Genomic DNA, 12,808 nt, shown 5'->3' on the forward strand with positions numbered 1-12,808 from the left:
AGCATATCTAGCTGCAAAAATGACAAAAAGCACCTTAAAAATAACTTGAAAGTATCATGTATCTCCTAAAAACAGTGAAGTTAAGCTCATTTATGCTTGGATTCAGCTCAGTGGTCTCATCTAGATGAGATGCATCTGGATTGACATTGATATATTGCAATACAGTTGTATTCTATAGTCTGGATATAGGTTAGAACAATTTGGACTACTTATGGTACTTTTATGTTTTTGTTTTTTGGACTGCATTTCCCATTTTTGATCATGTCAAAAAAAGTAAAATAAAAATTGTGTTCAACAGAAGAAAGTAAGTCACACTGGTTTGGTGAGTAAAAGGTCGTTTTTTGGTGATATCCCCGGGAAATGGCAAGTGCGATGAGGTGGCTCGGTGGTTAAAGATCCAGGCTGGTAACACAAAGGTTGTACACTACCGGTCAAAAGTTTGGAATAATTAAATGTTTTAAAAAAGTTCTCTTATACTCATCAAGGCTGCATTTATTTGATCAAAACAGCAATATTGTGAAATACTATTATGATTTAAAGGAACTTTTCTATTTGAATATATTTAAAAAATGGTATTTATTCCTGTGATTGCTTCTGTCTTCAGTGTCACATGATCAAAATGATCATCGTTCTTATATGCTTATTTGGTGCTCAAAACAGTTTTTGATGATTTATATATTTTTATTTTGTTAAGATTCCCAAGATCCCATGTTCTTGCAGTTGTGGCATGTCAGGCATTTTTTAGAGGCTTAATTACTCCACCCACCATTAAAACTCATTGGACCAAAAATAGTTCTCTGCATATCAAAAATGATCTGATTGGCTGAGATTGTTCACGTCGCTTGCGGTTCACTCTGGATTGCTTCTTCGTGAAAAATTGGTGTTAACCCCGCAGTTTGCTCCAAGGAGTCAGTCCCTGTAGCTAAACGTGTACTGTTAGACACTTTGAATAAGAAATGGTCTGCTAAATCATGTATAATTTAAATTTGTTCTTTCTTATCTTGAACTCTGAGCATATAATGCAAAATGTTAAATTATAGGTTTATCAGTAATATTTCAAATGAGCCTTGACTTTTGATTCTCTTAAACCAATTTAGCAAAACTACGGCTGAATATTACAATACTGCGAGTCGGCGATTAGATTGTCTTCCATTTCAATCTCTGTCATCATGTCACACTTTCTACAGCCAGACTCACTTTGTCATTTTAACACATTTCAGTAAAAAGTTCATTTCAGAGGAATGAGAGAGGGAAATAGAAAGAGTGCAGAGCAGAGATAGTACCTCACCTTGTTTACAGTCCATGAATTTTTATTAGTCCCAGATAAAGTGGCCTGTATTGTGTTAGGTCAATATGTTTGTTCATGATTAAAACAAACTGATTTTGCTCCTTCGTATTGATTGCATGCCCACCCGCCCTAATAAATATGTACTGGGCCTCCATGTTCCTTATCAGCTTTTTTTTGCGGGGTTCTCCTGTGACGCGTTATCAGCCCTCTATGTGGGATTGATCGGGAGAGGGGTACACGTGTAGACCAAGCCAGGGCCGGGACGGCGTGCTGTTTGCCCATGCTGGGGAAGTTTATTGTAAGGGGGAAAAAAAGAGGGGGAGGCAGAAAGCCAGATTTGCCGGGAGGCAGGGATCGTAAATCAGCCTCATTTAGGCTTTCTTTACCGGACTGATTCCGACACTTGTCATCCTCAGATTGCTCCGGGCATATGGCATATTTCAAAAGAGCAGATTGTGAATCATAAAGAAATGAAATTAATAACCCCCCTCCACCCCCCTCAGTCTCGGACTGGAAACAACCCCTAATGACGAGAGAAATAACGGCACTCCGGCGGCCCCCTCTTCCTGTTCCTCCTCTCTCCTCTCCAAACCCGCAGAGGTCGTGTTCAAGGTCAGAACTAATCTTCGCGCTCATCGGGCACACTGACCCCGCCATTTGTCATATCTTATAGTAAGAAGAAACTGAGGAAAGATCCGCCTGTTTTCTGCTCTTTCTTAGTCTTAGAGTATGTTCAGCATAGTAGCACACTATTTTTGCTTTATACTTGTATCTGTATACGTGAAAAACGTATATGACCTGCTACGTTTATCAAAATGTGCAGTATACAGTACATTCAGAGCTCACTGCATAGAATATGAGAAGGCATCTAAACCTTTATTAGTCTGAACAAATGGAGAATTTATTATGTATGTATGTGTGTGTATATATATACAACTAATTATATATATATATATATATATATATATATATATATGTAAATATAATTAGTATCATAGCATACATTGTAAGAAAAAAATCAGTTAAAAATAGATAATGTCCTTGTAGAAAATGACCAGTACATTTTCCGTTATGTTTACGGACATGTCCCTCAACCTTAAAACACAATACAATGCAATGCATAGTTCAAAATACAGGTAAAACACCTGTGGACAATCCTTCGTATCAACTTGATTCATTGGACCCTATAATCCTCACTAAGCAATACAACAGTATTCATGTCTGTACATAACCTTCGAAATGCAACTCAACTGACCATTTGTCTCAGAAATTGCTGACTTGTTACAAAAAAAATCGTAGTTTGACCAAAATAGCTGCCATTGTTGTCTGTTCCTTTCATAAAACAACCATTGATGTGTTTTTAGCACTGTCAACCAATTAACCTGTAGTTTGCTCATCTTTTGTTTGCTCCATGTCAGGCATCAATCAGACGTTAGTTTGTTAACCGCTCCTGCGCTGGAAGCATCAGTGTGCGTGTGCCAGTGTGTATGTGTATGTGTATGTGTATGTGTTCTGTTCTTAAACGCACACTGACATGCTGAATAGATCTTAGTCTAATCTAACACGCTCTAATGCGCTTGCTGATCAAAGCTCGGCTCAGCCAGACCGTACTTGTTCTCTTGTGCACGCTGCCCTGCAGATGTATTCCTTTCTTACTGGTTTGTTCGTTCACGCTGTACCTTTGAGTGCTGAGGATTATGAGGCATTGTTACTCTTCTTTATGCATGTGAAATCAAAAACAAATCCGTTTGTTCGAAGCTGTAGAATCTGCCAGAACATATCAAATGCAATAACAGCTCTGAGTTTTCTCCTATAATGCTTGATGAGTTTGGAGAACACCTGACAGGAGATCAGAGACCATTCCTCTATACAGAATCTCTCCAGATCCTTCATATTCCCAGATCCATGTTGGCGCTTCTTCTCTTCAGTTCAGACCACTCATTTTCTATAGGGTTCAGGTCAGGGACTGGGATGGCCATTGCAGATGCTTGATTTTGTGCTCAGTGACTATGATGACGGGTGACGTCATCACTACGGCGATAATGACAGCATGTGAAGTCTTTATAAACTGTTTGTGGGCTTATGTTTCTTTACATTTGTTATTTATGGTTTTGTGCTTCTGTTGACTATGGTACAGTTTATTAGGTCTATGATATAATTGTTTAATCTGGTTCATTATTCTATAACATGCATTTATAATAAGTTTAAGATATGCTGTTTGAGTTGATTGCAGATAGGTGCACATATCAGCGGTCATCCAACGTGTTATGTCTACTATAGTTGCCCTTTGATGTATTTTTTTTCCCATTAACCACACAGAGACAAGTTAGTGATGTATTTTTGTTATTTATTATTTCAAATCTGTATTTATCCCCACATGGCAAACAGTTACCCCACATGCTATCTACTCACCATATCCTGTTCCTGTGACTCCTCAAAGGGATCACAGCTTCCCTTTTTCTTGTGTTGGGTTAAACCATTCTTATTAATAGGGTAGGGAACTTAACCCTTGGTGATGTAGGTATGGGTAAATGTCTTATGGCGTTTACATTTAGTTTACGTTGCCGAATGAGTTTATTTTGTTTATTTTTTGAAGTTAAATGGTCCTATATTTAGGCTACAAAGTTTTTGATATTGATCCTCCTGCAGTTGGTACGGTCTTGGGTGTAATGAGCCTGTCCTAGGCTATTTAAGACAGTCTAAACCGGACCTTAGGAGGTAAATGAAGGGGTTATATGGCTGAATGTACCCATGAAGATTTTGCTGCCTGTAGCAATTTGTTTTCCTTTCGGTTGTTGATACCTCAAAGTTAGCACTGATTCCAGTGTTTGTTTATTTTTGTAAATATATTTATTTTTGGTTTAATTTCATAATTTTTTTTTCCCTCTTTGACACATCATTGTGACTATGTACACCCCTACTTCTCCACTGGCATTTAATAAAAATCCTCTTTGGATGATATCTGAGTCCTGAGCCTGTCTACCACCTCCCCTTGATCTCTACTAGACACGTTATGACAGTGACAGTGACAGTGACAGTGACAGTTTTGATTTTGATGTTTGTTTTTGGATCACTGTCCTGTTGGAAGATCCAAACATGGCCCATTATAAGATTTCTAGCTCAGGCTGTCAGGTTTTGATTTGTTTATGTGTTGGTATTTAATTCAATCAATGATGCCATGTATCTGAAAAAGATGTCCAGGACCTCTGGCAGAAAATTAGGCCCACAACATTAAAGATACAGCAGAGTATTTCATTTTACACATGGGATACTTTTTATCCCTGTGTGCACCAAAATCATATTAAGTGTATGCTGCCAAAAAAGCTCTTTTTTTTTGTTTAATCTCTCCACTATAATAATTCATTTGATATTTATTTTGAGATATAATCAAATAAATAAATAAAAACATGTAAATTGCACATAAGGCAGGTTTTGCACTAACATTTTTTGGAATATGATCATTAACACAGTTACTGTATATTACTAGTAAAGTAAATAAAATGAATATAGTGCATATATTTAGTGAAATGCTCACCTCTAAAGTTCATTTCTCTAGTGAACTTACATGCTGTGGACATTTAATGACTTGCCTGAGGTAAATGCTATGTGAGATATTATTCTCAAGCTGTTTTATTGATGTATTTCTGCGTTTGAAAGGCTTGTTGAGAGATTGCACATAAACATATCTATGCATAGATCGTCTGTTCCTATCATTCTGTGCTTTTTCATGTTGCGGTGGTTAGCAAACAGCGTTGCATTACCGTGCGAGCCCCCTTCTGGATTGGAGTGTGGATCGCCTGTTACTGACTTTATTTGTCGTCTGACTGCATGTACCAAATGTTACGGTTCGGGACGAATACATGAACCGTTACATCCCTAAATATATATACCCTAATCTTTGTAATATTTATTATAAAATATTAAATATTTTAAGTATAATATTTATTTATTTCAGGGTTTTTTCATATAGAAAATAAAATAAATTATTTTAATGAGAATTAACCAGTGTAATTTCTTATTTTCTTTCTAATCTTTCTTATTCCATTATGATCTGGCCATGTTTTTCACAGGTTTTGTGAGATTCACCCAAACACAGGTAGATTTCTGTTGTAGGGATGGTCAGGAATTCTCCTCGATTTATGTTGTTCCTTTGTGATAAAGTGCAGGGATGTTTGTCGACGTGTTGCTCTGTGTCAGGAGTGTGAAGGCAGTAGAGCAGGCATCTGTGTCTGTGCGTGTGTGTGCTGGTGGAGCGACAGAGGCTGTGTGTGAGTGTGACACATTGCTGCTTTATAGAGCCGGAGCAGGTGGTATTTAATGGGAATCACAACATCACAGCGCCTTCTCCTGTGTGTGTGTGTGTGTGTGTGTGTGTGTGTGTGTGTGTGTGTGTCCCTCGTCACTCCTCCCTCACTTTCTCTCTCTTTCTCCTTTGTCTCTCTCTCTCTTTAATTTTCTCTCTCACACATTCCAGAACTCCTAAACCTAGTAAGCTGCTTTCGAGTATACTGTCTACATAGTCAGCTGCCTTCAAAGACATGATTTACATCAATGCTTCTCAACTGGTTTTGCTTCAAGACTCTGATTTTACATTGGACACAAGTAGGCACCAAACCACAGTACAGAAAACAATATTTTTTTTGTGTTATTTAGAATTATTTATCTGTTATAGTATAATATTTTGAATTTGCTTTTATTTTTAAAGTTGCAGTATTCATTGTAATTTGTGTTATGTGATTTTGTCATTTTTATTAGTGGTTTATAAATATTTTTATATAGCTTTAATTTATATTTATTTCACTTTTATTTTTTAGCAACGCTAGTCAGTTAGTTGCTGACAGTATTACTCTTTCTCACATTACATTAATTTTTCATCTAATATTTATATTTTATTGCATTTTATTTCAGCTTTATTTCAGTTAATGAAAATGATTTGTTATAGTTTTGTTCAATAAAAACAACACAATCGAATGCTAAAATGCTTTAATATTGCCATGAACTGCATTGTGAATTTGTTTGTTTTTAAGTTGATGGTGTGATACTATAATCTTAAAAACATAAAAATAAATTCATTATCCTTTTTGTAATAGCCTTCTCGTTGGCAATGTACCTATAGTGCCCTAAAATGCTGTCTAGGAAGGCAGCTCAATAGGTTTTGAGCTCCCACACAAATACACAAAAGAAATAACCATTTCCTCCTGTTATGACTCTTTCCAAAGACCCCAACATTGACGGTATGTGCTGAATGTGGTGCCGATACTGTTGGGCGCACCTGCATGCGCCATTACCCACAGACACACACACACGCACACACATATACAGCATTTCTCACAGCACTGTATACACACGCAGTAGCCTCAGTAAGTATGTGCTAATGTAGGTAATCGCTAATGGACATTTGCTAAATTTGATTGCATTGTGCTTGTTTATCTTGTACTGTTCCATTTCAGCTGCTGTGGTCTGGTTTCTGTTGTTCGCCAATATGTTTTCTTTAGGGCAAATAAATCCCCCTCCTCTGAAAAGCTTTTAAGTGGAGTCTTTAATATTTCCGTGTCACCAGGCGCTGTTTGAAAACACTGTTGGGTGAATGTGCGTGAATTTACACTAGTGTTCAAAAGTTTGGGGAAGTAAGATTACAGATATTTATAATGTTACAAACGTATCCACAAAAATAGCACGCATATCATTGATAATAATAAGAAATGTTTTTTGAGCAGCAAATCAGCATATTATAATGATTTCTGAAGGATCATGTGACTGGAGTAATGATGCTGAAATTTCAGCTTTTACATCAGAGGAATAAGTGACATTTTAAAATACATTCAAGTAAAAAATTTTGACTAACCAAAAACAGTAGTGGATTTTTAATGGGTAAAAAAAATGCATGCAACAGTCTGCGCTGCTTTAGCAGGCAAAAAAGTGACTGTTCATTGTGAGAGAAAAAACAGCATGTGCGCTCATCACAGGCTTGAGAGAGAAGAGATGCTGGCAGATAATATATTTGAGCAGGAGTTTAGGTGTCATTGATGTTTAGTTATCAGTGTATTGATAACTCTGAGATGGCTGACCTTGCACATGCTTCATAGCTCTCAGTGATCTCACACCTTCTCATCCAATATCCAGAGAGCACAGCCTTTATCGTGTGTTTGTGTGTGTGTGTGTGTGTGTGTGTGTGTGTGTGTGTGTGTGTGTGTGTGTGTGTGTGTGTGTGTGTGTGTGTGTGTGTGTGTGTGTGTGTGTGTGTTGGTGCCAGGGACTCGACACAAAGGGCCTTGTGTTAAGGCGCTCTCTCTTTTCCTCCCTCTCTCTTTCACCCTCTACAACCTTCCTTTCATCCGTTTATTTCTCTTATTTTTCCTTCCTTTCTTTTATTTCTTACTATTTTCTCTTCCTTATTTCCCTTCCTCTTTTTCTTTCTTCGTCCTAATTTCCCTTCCTTCCTTCCTTCCTTCCTTCCTTCCTTCCTCCCTCTCTTCCTCCCTCTTATACTTTTTATGCACTATGTTTTCTTTCTTTCTGTCTTTCCTTTCTTATTTCTTCCCTTCTTTCCTTCCTTTGTATTCATTTCCACCCTAATTTTATTGGCTTGCTTCATCTATTTTTTTCCTCATTCTTTGCACATATTCTCTTTTGATTCAATGTTTCCTTTCTTCCTTCCTTCCTTCTTTCCTCATATTCTTTAATTTTATATTTTTTTGTCTTTGCTATTTTTTCGTTCGTTTCTTCCTTCCACTTTTTTATTTCCCTTTTTATCATCCCTTTTCCCTTTCACTATTTTCTTCCTTCTTTTTTCTTCTTCTTCTTACCTTTTTTATCCTTTTTCCTTTCCTTCCTCTTTTCTTTCTTTCTTTCTTTCTTTCTTTCTTTCTTTCTTTCTTTCTTTCTTTCTTTCTTTCTTTCTTTCTTTCTTTCTTTCTTTCTTTCTTTCTTTCTTTCTTTCTTTCTTTCTTTCTTTCTTTCTTTCTTCCTTTCGCCCCATGTGTGCGTGTCTATGCACCAGATGGCTGCTCGTGATGCGAACGAGCATTAAAAAAGCGAGACACATTCCACAGGGGAGAGATGCAACAAGCCTGCTTGTTGTTGGATGCAGACTCTGAGATCAAGCTCTGCCCCTGGTCAAAGAGCTGTTGGGAGATCAGTGGTGGCTGTCACATCCCAGAGTCCGCCTGACCGCCCCTCCCTCCCTGACAATCAACATTAGACTAAAATAAAGCCCGTCGCTCCCTCCTCTGTATCTATTAAGACGACTCAATCCGACCAGATTTATGCACAACATGACGACTCTTTGCGGAGCCGCACGACGCCTGTGAAAAGAGAAATGCAGTTTGTCAGGAGAGACAGCCATACAGTCCTCACCCCCCATGAATAATTGAAAGGAGGGATAGAGGAGAAGGAAGAGACACGAAGTGTAGGAGCAGCTGAAGAGACACGTCAGAGAGACAGCGAGTGAGGGGGATATAGACAGGGACAGACAGGGAAAGAAAGAAAGGGAGAGGACGACAGACACTACACAAGCTCTCTGAAGGATCCAGTTTCTTCAGCATGACTAGCAGGGTTGAGTAATAAATAATGTGCTGGTCCTGCAGCTCTCACCATTTTCAAGGTCTCAGGTTTCTCAAGATATAGGCTGAACCGTATACGTTTGTGTTTTTTCTGATATCTAAAAGATAATGGTTAATGTCACAGCCTCTCTTATGAGCAGCCATCGATCTATTTAAAAGTCTTGGCTGAAATGTAGGTTTGACTGAAACTCTTACTCAAGCAGGCTTCCCCATGTTTAAACCTAGTGGGCAGCAGAGGTTGTGCAGCAAATCATCATCATCCGTCACTTTGACGAGCGGGTTGTACATTTTCCATTATGCTGTATTTGTATCCTTCTGTAAATATTGTAAAGCTTGTTATCTTTTAAATTACATTGATATCACAAGAACTTACCAAGCGCTTTGTAGTGAGTTTTTGACACTGCCGCGTTGCGGTCTGGTCACCCAATTTAATGAACAATATTCCATGAATTATTCCACTGGACTAGTCTTGGAATCTTTAATTTTTCGCCCCAGATCGTCACTCACATCTATCTTGTAGTCTGTTTTCACTGGGAAGGTCTATTTTCCCCCTTTTTTCTTTTAATTCTTGTTGCTATTGTTTACTGTTGAAATAATTTTAATGTTCATAATTGAATTAGCATTTAAATTGTTTCAGTACCGTTCAAAAGTTTCAGTGAGATTTTTAAATAGTTTTTAAAAGAAGTCTCTTGTGTTCACCGAGGCTGCCTATAAAACAGTAAAAATAGTAATATTGTGAAATATTATCACAATTTAAAATTTCTATGTGAATATATTTTAAGGTTATTTATTTATTTCTATTTTCAGCAGCCATTACTCCAGTCTATTGTCAGTGTCACATGATCAATTCAACCTCAGTGTCGTCCATGATGCCAAACATCGTAGCGCAACTTATCACAATGTGCCAAATTTAAATATGTAGAAATGTGAATGAGATTTGAGAAATATAGTAGATTGGAAGATTTTTTTTTTAGTAAATTAGGTGCAGTAAGTGATTTCTGATAAACACTGTTGATATTTTAACCACAAACAACTGGTGGATCAGACAACTCGTGCAAGTATGATGAATCAGCTGTGATACAACAGAATATCTTGGTACTGTGAAATAGCAAAATAAAAAAATAAAAACTGTTACTTGCATATCGAGCAAAAACAGAAATCTTGGCATCCTTTTTCAGGCCGTCCATCTCTCCAGCGCTGGAAAGCTTTTCCAATATTAACACGTGTCCCCTAGCCCTTGCCTGATCATAACCCTAATTCTTCTAATTATATTCCTCTGACCTTTTCCTCTTTGGTAACGTCTCCGCCATCTCTCTTTCTACTGTCTTTCTACAAATGTCCCGCTTGCTCACTCTCTCTCCTCCTCCATCATGAGCATTAACGCCCCCATTGCTCATTGGCTACAAGAATGTTTTGGTGCTCGGTTGATCGGTCCGATCGTTTCCACATTTAATGTTTTCTCCTATATAGAAAAAATATATATTTTTTGTCAATAATTTGTCACAGCCAGGACTATGTAGAAACAGACATCTACCAAATATTCACAAAATTGTTTGTGTAGGTGTTGATTTAAATCTTCAACAGCATTTCTCAGAAATTGCTAATGCATCTTTAAAAGCTGTCATATTGCTTCAGAAGTCTTAGAATATTGCAATATTAAAAAAAAAAAAAAATTGAAAAAGAAAAAGAGCCGCAAACCTGTATATTAAACTTTTTATTTTAGGTACACTTGGGTACATTAAAACAGAACCCTATATTTCAAATGCATGCAATGGATAGACAGGATTTTGATGCAAGATGAAAAATTGATTCTGAAAATTGGACAAGTTAGCACTGTTGCATGCCTTGATCAAAAAGGATCAGGTTTTTTTATGTTTAAGATAAAACAAACATAAAATCTCACAGTATTAGCTGTAACATGGAGGCTGCAAGCCTATGAACAGTGTAGGAAAATTAATACTGGCTTTTGGGTGATATATATATATATATATATATATATATATATATATATATATATATATATATATATATATATATATATATATATATATAAATAAATATGGGGGGGGGGGGGGGATTGATTCGTGGCCTTTGAAAATCGACATTTTAAAAAACAATTTATTGAAAAATCTTTTTTTTTTGTGCGTGACTCATCAGTGAAAGTCTGATGAGGGGGAATAGAATTCTCATTTTGTGCGAACTGTCTCTTTAACTCAGGTCAGTTTGAAACTCAGTGGAGATCTCTGTCCATTGTTCCCAGCTTGCATCCTTAAACTCCTCTCAGATGGATTACATATCCATGAATATTCATTTTTTTATGTGTTTTGTGACTGGCTGGCATGTGATGTAGGCTAGTGTTGTCCCCCTACGGCGTCTCTCAATGTCTCTTCTCAGATGCTTCCTCATGTGGCATGCTTGAAGGGAATTATGGGAGAGCGTGTGGTGTTTTGTGTGCTGAAATGAGCAGGTTTGTTGTCTCCGTGTGTGTTAGTTGTTATGGTGGTGCCGGCTGGGGCCTGTGGCTCTTTCTGCAGGACGCGGACTAATTACAGCGCTAATGCAGGACACCCCATTGATACTCACTCATTCAACACGACCACACACACACACCTGCTTTATCTGCCTCCCTCCAAAACTTCATTACTTAACCATGTGCACACACCCACACATAGTTAACACTCAATTAATTGATCCATCTATATAGAAGAGTTTCGATGCTTGATAACCAAGTGTTTAGATTGCACGTTAGTTAGATCATGTTCCTGGTTTATGTATATAAACCTCACCTTACTTGTCTGATTTTGGCAATATATCACAAAGACAGTAAACCACATCTGTTTATATCTGCTCTGTCCTTCTTTTGCATGTTATGAACACAAAAAACACAAAGTAATGAGCAGGAGGAGCCGATAGACAGGAATGTTTTTGCCAACATTTGTACGAGAACTGGCAGGCTTGAAGTCAACCAGCTGGTCAAATATATGTTTGATTCCCAAAGATGTGCTACTCTGAAAGAGGAGAGGCTTCATAAGTCGACTCTGAACATAAGCCCCAAATCCCCCAAATAACTTAATGTATTAAGATGCTCACACCACTAGATGGCACTATAGCATCCAGAGCCTATTAGGAATAGAGGAGTTTATGAAAATTAAACACACGCGCACACTCTCAGGCACTCACATTTACTCACAAACACTCTCAAACACGGTCTTGCTTGAGTTTATTTCCTGTATATAGATGAGGAGAAGTGTTCTTGTGTTCGAAATATATTCAAATTGTGCTTTGTCAATTTCCCTCAGAAAATAGCCACATTTGTTAGCGTTTCCCTAAATAAATGCTGCATTAGTTTTGGGCTGTTCTGTTCTGGAGAGAGAGGGATCAGACCCTTGAGACGGTGCGAGGAGATGAATATTTTGTTGTCAGCAGCTCGGATGGAGTCCTGTTGTACCCCATGCATTATTCACTAATACAAATATGCCATATCATTTACAAGCATGTGTGCCGGGGTGAAATTCACAGCTGGGAATTAGGTCTGAGATTAATTAACAAAGCAAAGCTCCTTGTTTTCTGTCTTTCTCTTGTTCTCGTGCTCAATGTGATTCAAATGATACAGTTCAGATAATGAGTTCTGCTTCTGATTGTCTGTATACTGTGAATTTATTTAATCTATATGAAAAAGATAAACAAAACCAATGTAAAAATCATTATTATTTTAATGCTTTTATAAATAATAGGTCAGAGGTCATAATTTAAATTGATGCCATATCTCTTTCAAAAATGTACTGTGGTACAATGATGGTACCAGATGGTAAAAGCTTGGTTCTTTAATATATACTATGGTATTAAATTATTATTTTATTAATATATTATGTTATTTACATGCTACTCCAGGTTAAACTAATACATTTATTATTTATTTTTATTATATTATTTATTATTTATTTAACATCATGGAATG

General features: G+C 37.2%; 1 protein-coding gene across 5 annotated transcripts in view; it reads left to right on the plus strand.

Moving 5' to 3' along the window:
- akap6 (A kinase (PRKA) anchor protein 6) overlaps positions 1-12,808 on the plus strand; it is a 164,292-nt gene that overhangs the window by 106,441 nt on the left and 45,043 nt on the right. The window lies entirely within an intron of this gene.

This window comes from Siphateles boraxobius, unplaced genomic scaffold (genome assembly GCF_051911475.1).
Source record: "Siphateles boraxobius isolate OS27281-9 unplaced genomic scaffold, OSU_SipBor_1 22, whole genome shotgun sequence".
Taxonomy (NCBI): domain Eukaryota; kingdom Metazoa; phylum Chordata; class Actinopteri; order Cypriniformes; family Leuciscidae; genus Siphateles; species Siphateles boraxobius.